Source organism: Hydra vulgaris, chromosome 01 (assembly GCF_038396675.1).
Source record: "Hydra vulgaris chromosome 01, alternate assembly HydraT2T_AEP".
NCBI lineage: Eukaryota > Metazoa > Cnidaria > Hydrozoa > Anthoathecata > Hydridae > Hydra > Hydra vulgaris.
The window spans coordinates 44,952,501-44,960,083 of NC_088920.1; positions in this window are offsets into that span (position 1 = coordinate 44,952,501).

A 7,583-nucleotide genomic window follows, 5' to 3' on the forward strand; every position below is an offset into this window, starting at 1 on the left:
TTTATTTAAATTCACATTACTTAATCCCGTAATCTTGCGATTGATATTAAACTTGCAGACTAGCTAGATTTCTAAAACTTTGGTGTTTCTATAGTCCCAACAACAATACATGTTGAAATTGTATTCATGGCCGAAATCATATGTGGCCGATGCAGTTGCCACCTTTTCGTAGCGAAATCTTGCCATTCATTTTAACTTTCTGATTTTATTCATTGATTTTAACTAGAAGTCCCTTTGGCTTTGGGCGCACCCTCTGACCCAATATCAAGATTATTACTTTGCATCTTCATATAAAAATGCATGCAATTTAGTATCAAATGAAAGATAGGTTTTAGGGATAAATGCGTGAAAAGGGTGCAAGAGTGTATTATTCAAAAGCTCAACACCTCTCACACCTTGGGTAGGGTGGGTTAAAACTTAAACATTATTTTTTTAATAATAAATAGTATTTATATAAAACACAAATTTTTCATTCAAAAATCAAAGTCAACTATATACAAAAATAATATACAAAAAGATTATATACAAGTGTTATTTTAATAAATTCATACATACACACTATACATACACCTATCAATAAGTGTATATAGATTCAGCTAAGTGAATCTATATAAACTTATTAATAAGTATATTTATAGTTGTTAATAACTACATTCCTGAATCATCTGCCATCCCTCTTCCATCATCGGGCCTATATGCGGGAGGCGCTTTTTGATTTAGGCCCAGGGTGGCTTTGGCGCCAAACCAAGAAATTACTCCTAGACAAGTCTAAACTTAAAACAAAAATATTAAATGAGTGTTCAAAAAATTAAAATGAAAAACAAATATTAAGACACAGTAAAAACTTACAAAGAAGGTCTTGGTTTTCATTCTGGGTGCCAGATGGCAGTGATGACGTGGATAAAGATGGTAAATTTAATTTTCAAAATTTTTGATATGAAATAAGTTTAATAAAAATTATAAAAAAATAGTGTTCATTTAGTAAAAAACCATTTAAAAAAACAAATTTACAACATCATTAGGATATATCTACCAAGTTCCTCCCTTTTGCGCCTCTTACTTCCTTCAGTGTCTAGAGTGTCTTTAGTGTAATAGAAAAAGATAAATACCTTTTATATTGTCGCTTCAAGACAACTTGCACAGCATCAAGACAAGCAGAAGTTATTTTTTTTAAGCTGGTTATCAATGAAGCAAATACAATACTTGTTTCAAAAATGAAACAAGTATGAAAAAGAATATGAAGCCGATTTCCACGATATCTAGGAATAATACTTCGTAGTAGATAGTTTTCATCTAAAAAATTTACAAATCCTTTTGGATCACCTTTGACGTCTAAAAATCTCTTTTTATTTCATGGCTAAAACAATTTTAACTGCCATACAATCATTTCCAAATAACAAAAAACTCTCACACTCAAGAGACTGTAATGCTGAGCGACATAAACTGTAATTATGTCAAGAGGGTGCAAATGGCAGTTCAGCTCATTTAAATTCATACCCCAGGTTGCACAAACTTTTCTTATAGTAAGATGGTTGACTTCAACTCTGTCTGACATTGTTTTAGATATATTTTCAGTAATAGAGTTACAACATTCATCAAAGCTACTTTGGGAATAAATCTGAATAAAAAAATGCCATATAATCAATTGAAGTACATATACGACTTTCAAATCAAATGCTGTTCCTCCTGGTAACTGATCTAGAGCAAACACAAGACATTTATCTAAAGATTTTAGGTTAATCCTATTATTCTAGACACTTTCTTTTGTTGTGGCATCAAACCCAAGAGTAGAATTATTATTATGCATAGCCCGCTCTGCTGCTTGCAAATCTGAAATACTGCCAAGTTCACCAGCTCTTTGCTCAACAGTACTTCGATGAGGAGTATTATTAAAAATAACACCCATATAATACCCTATTTTGCTCATTAGATATGGAATGTTACCTGTTGGTTATATTACACAACAAAATATCATAAATTCTTATTCTTATTTGTAATAAATATGTTTTTTCATCTTCTGGCATAATTATATTTCTTTCCTCCTTAATCTGGAGCAAATCATTCTCCAAACTAGCAATTACCCTGTTACTTGTAAAAAGCAGCAGCATTATGCTTAGATTTGAGTTGCCTTAATTTATGCTTTTCATTTAATTTAAAAGCCTTTTTTTTAAGCTTTAAAGTGACGAATCTGCTCAATGTAATTTTATTTTTTTGTTTGTGTTTTTTCAGATCTAGTATTTCTGTCCTTAAAGCTTTAATTATTTTTTCTTTTTGTTTAACATTTTGTTATAGAACACGTAATTGATTTGGCATGCTGTTTAGTTCAGTTTTTAATAATGCTATTTTGTTTCGACATTCTATGTAAGAGTTAGTAAACCGAGAAAACAAGTAAGATAACCTACCTTTTCATTTTTGTTTTATAGGGCATAATTTTTCTCTAAATAGATGTTTAGTTACGTCTCATTCACTATAACCTGCAGATGTTGATGTTCAACAAGTTAAAGGAGATAAAACATTCATATTGGTATATGAAACATCTGAGAAGCCTGATGATAACACAATATTAGGCAAACTTGATATATGGCTTAAAAAAGGTTTATTGCAAAATTCAAAAAAATGCTTACTGTCCACAAACTTAGTTTTTGACCCCATGATAGCAGTAAAAAAAAGTTTAATTTTTATAAATAAAAAATAATATATTCAAATAATGGTAAATATAATGACATTAAAATTGCTAACTAAATTACAACTATTTAGTACAATTAAATAATCTATATCCAACATCATTACTGTTATAACTCGTACATTCGACCCCTCCACACTGCGAGTGTATCGCATTATTGAAGCTTAAAAAGTTATCTAATTAGAGTATAATGTTAAGGTGTCTAATTATGCTTTTTTTTCAATGAAATTTGGTAGGTAGTAAGAAAAAAGGTTATCAAAGGTGAGAGAATATATTAGAAAAAAGAAACCAGCATTTTCTTCGATATATACTTGATGTCCAAAAAACGTGCAAATTTTTAATAACAATCAAATTCATAAATAAATAAAATTTTGTATCAAAAAATCCATACAAAATTAAAGTTCCATAATTCTAGTATTCAAAAAATATCTATGTTGATATATATTTCTAAAAAATAACAGAGTAAAACAAGTTCATACCATGAAACTTTTCAACAAACTTGAAAAAGCGTATCACAGAATTTGGCCGAAAAAAACGGTTTCGTAAAATCCGCATTTACGCGAACCTAGTAGTATAAATGTTTTAGAAAATCTGTTTTTTTAATAGTATAAAATCTATTTTTTCTAATGTGTATATAACTGTTATGAGGTGTTTGTATATGTTATGTAAAGTGAAATAAATATATTGTACTTTATAGTTAATATATATGTTTATATTATGTTGTTTTCATGTTTTCAAAGTGGTTTTTTGATGAATCTTTTTTGATGAAACACAGTGTAAAATGAAAAAAATTGATTTTCTACTACTATATAATTGCTCTGTTCTGTTAAGAACGTTGAGCACTCTATTTTGTAGAACACATTTTAAAGTTGTTTAAATGTATATATATAGTATATATGTTACTGTTACCTGCAGTACCAGGAATTAGCTAAATGCTAATGTTTATAACGTAATTTATTATTACAATTCTGAGTTTCATGTGTTGTCACAATCATCAGGCAAGTTGTTAAAGTTTAATTTTGCTACGATTTGTTTAGTGGACGTTACGATTTATATTTGTATTTTGGATCGTTATGGGACGGAAATTGATTAGTAGTTAGGTTAATAATATTATTGATTTGGTTTTAGTTAGCTAATAGTTGTTAATAGTTATATGTTTAATGTTGTTTAAAATATTTTTTTTATGTGATAATGTGCATAATTTACATATTAAAAAATAAAAAAATTAAAATTGATATAAAAATATATATAAAATGATGAAATATATTACAAAAGCTGTCTATGTGAGTAAATATCTTATCCAAAGCCTGAGGAATTGTTAAATAAAAGAACCAAAATTATATCAAAGTGTCTCCACGAAAATAAATACTTATTAAAAAATTTCAAAGCTTGCTACAAACCTGACTAACAACTAAAAATAGCTACAATAATCTACTTTATATATCTCTAGGCTAACTAACTTTATGATGCACTCAGGCTACTTGCCTGATGATTGTGTTAACAAATGAAACTCAGAGTTGCAATATTAAACTATATTATAAACATAGCATTTAGCTAATTCCTGGTACTGTAGGTAACAGTAACATAAATTATATAGCTCTAGTTTATCTATTTAGCACTCTTTTAAGTATACAATATTATACATGATAATATAAAGATATTTTCTTTATTCATATATATACACTTACGTATATATATATATATATATATATATATATATATATATATATATATATATATATATATATATATATATATATATATATATATATATATATATATATATATATATATATATATATATATATATATATATATATATATATATATATATATATATACATATATATATTTATATATCACGGCTGTTTCAAAGTGGCTTCTTGTTATTTTTTCAAAATAATTGCTCAAGGGGTGTTACTAAAATTTGCATAACTTTTGAAATATTTAAGATAATTTCGTTCTGTAAAAAGATTATGAACACGAATTAAATGTTTTATATTTTAATAGCTAATGAATTAATTACAGCTTGCTCTGATTTTTAAATAAACACTTAAAATGACGAACTTGGCTGAGTTTCGAAACTTTAATGGCACTTTTTAGCAAAAGTAATTAAAAAAATAATATTTCTGTTGACTTATATGTAATATAAACATAGTCAGACTAATTATAAAACAAATTTATTTTATTTACATCAAATGTGAACGGATACAGGCACTATAATAGTAGGCGGAAGAAAAATATCGCAAAATTTTATCAAAACTTTTTTTTTGTTAAAAAAACTTTTCTTAAAAAAGATTTAAAAAAAAAAAAAAAGATTAAAAATTTCGAATTATTTTTGCTTTCCAACGTATAATAATTTCTTGAAAAATAACACATTTTTTATAAATATACATAAGATAGGCAATTTAAATAATTTGATAACTCGTTTTTGTGGATTGTCATAAATAATTTTTTTTAGTTAATATCTTGGAAAATAACTTTGCGTAACTTTGTTTATTTTATACCTCCAAAATTTGTCTCGACGAAACAGTTGTTTCAATAAAATTCGTTAGTAAATAGATTGGGAAGTAACGGAATAAAGTTACATCATCGCTTAGAAATGTCAACACAAGTCTAAGCGTAAAACTAAAAAAATAGGTTATAAAACATGCCAAGTTTAAAAACATATTTGATAACATAGCAAGAGGTACATAAAGTAATTTTTATATCTTTATCTGCATAAAAGGTTGAAATTTCACTAACTTACTTCATCCATCAAAAAATTAATATTTTATATTTAAAAGAAATAAATTTAAACGTTTAAATGCTTTAAAAATTGAGTTATAGTAAAAAAAAATTACACGGATTACGTAGGAATCTGATAGAATAGACATTCATTGCTAAGTATTCCAAATTTCAACCATCAACCATGTAGCTATGTTATCAAATCTTAGTTGGCCCAAGAAAAGTTTTCCGTAAAAATCGCCAAAAACAGAAAAGTGATCCAAAATCATATAAAATATTTCAACAATGCTTAACTTTATTCCGTTTCATGCAAATATCTATTTAACAAGGAAAGATAGATCTATCATATTGTTTTTATTTAAACATAAAAGCTTTTATAGAAAAAAAAAAGTATTACTTTAAAGTTATTGAACTTTTATATACTTTATATGCGGAATTTTTTTAATACTTTTTATGCGAAAGCTTTTTTTGCTAAACTCGTGATGAAATGCCCAAATTTACATTGTGTGAAACAGCCGTGATATATATATATATATATATATATATATATATATATATATATATATATATATATATATATATATATATATATATATATATATATATATATATATATAATTTAAAAGTAGAAATAAACAATTTTATGTTAAAGTTTTGGCGGAGGTGTATTTGATTCACGGGGTTAGGAGAGGGTCGCATTTCTTAGTTAATTTAAATTAAAAATCGACTAAATTAAATCGTTTCGCATAGCTCAACCTACAAAAACCTGCGTATACACGTATGTAGAGTCAGTTGACAGAAGTCGATAAAAATGCAAATAAATTGAGACACGTATTAATGTGTGCTTTCAAATATCTTATGCTATATGCTATTGTTACTGTGTTTTGTGTTAATAGAACTAGGCTGTTTTAGCTACTTTTTTATTCTATACATTTTCTGTTATATTATTATTTTAATTATATTAACAATAAAATGCAAATAATAATTTGTAATTAAAAATTGTAATTCTTTTTTCCATTTTCTTTTTAGGTAATGACAGACTTTACTTGACATTCCTTTCCTGGTACTCGCTTTGTTGTGACAGGTTTTAAAAGAAACTTAACTGATGTTAATGCAGTCTTTATGTCGTTAACTATAAGCAGTTATATTGTTGATGGAGAGTCAAACTTAAAATATTATTTATAGATAAATTTGCATTTAATTTTTTATATAATATATCAAGTTATTAATGTGTTTTTGTTGTTATTAATGATTTAATTACTAATAACCCGTTTGACGGGTTGCTTACTGGTAGTTTTTATATATGGTCTTACCCCGAGTTGTTTTGATTTTAAATATATAATATAAAGTTTATGTTTAATTTTAGAACACTTTAGAATACCCTTAGTAATCCGTGGCGATTTAATTTTTTTATGTTTGTAATTTATTTCTACTTGGTGTCATAAATTTTATAAAAAATAAAAAAAAAAAGATTTGTATATGAAATTAATGTTTCAGAAAAGTTAATAATATCGTAATTGACTAAAGAAAGTTGATATTTAAAAGATTCTAGGATTTTATTATGAAAAATTCGTTTTTTAAATAATTTTTAAAAAAATATTTTATAAAATTTTTGCATTAATATTTATTGAAAAGAAAATAGGAAAATGATCAGAAATGTCACTTTTAATAATGCCTTTTTCAAGCGAATGAATTAAAGTATCGTTGGTTATAATGTCATCAATTAAGGAAATTGTTGTTTGAGTAATTCGAGTTGGTTTGTTTATTAGTGGAACTGATCTATTTACAAATATTAAAGCAACTTAAATTCAGATCACCTAATATGTTAACTAATTTCTTTTCGTGGTTACTTTTATTTATAACATCATCATGTACTAAAAGTTTTAATTTAATCACAATGTTTTTAGTTTTATTGATCAATATTTCAATTATTGAAACATATTTATTATATATTTAAAGATATATCTAAATTTGAGTCATCAGAACTACACCAAGTTCCAGTTATACATAATACATTAAAAATAGTCAGATTTGCGTCAAAACTACTGCAAAGATTTTTAAGGTTTTCTTTTGAGTTGAAAAATATCTAATTCTTATAGCGATTTGAATCCACTTTAATATTTAAAAACAAATAATATTAAAATAAGTAATAATAAAGATAAAATCAATAACT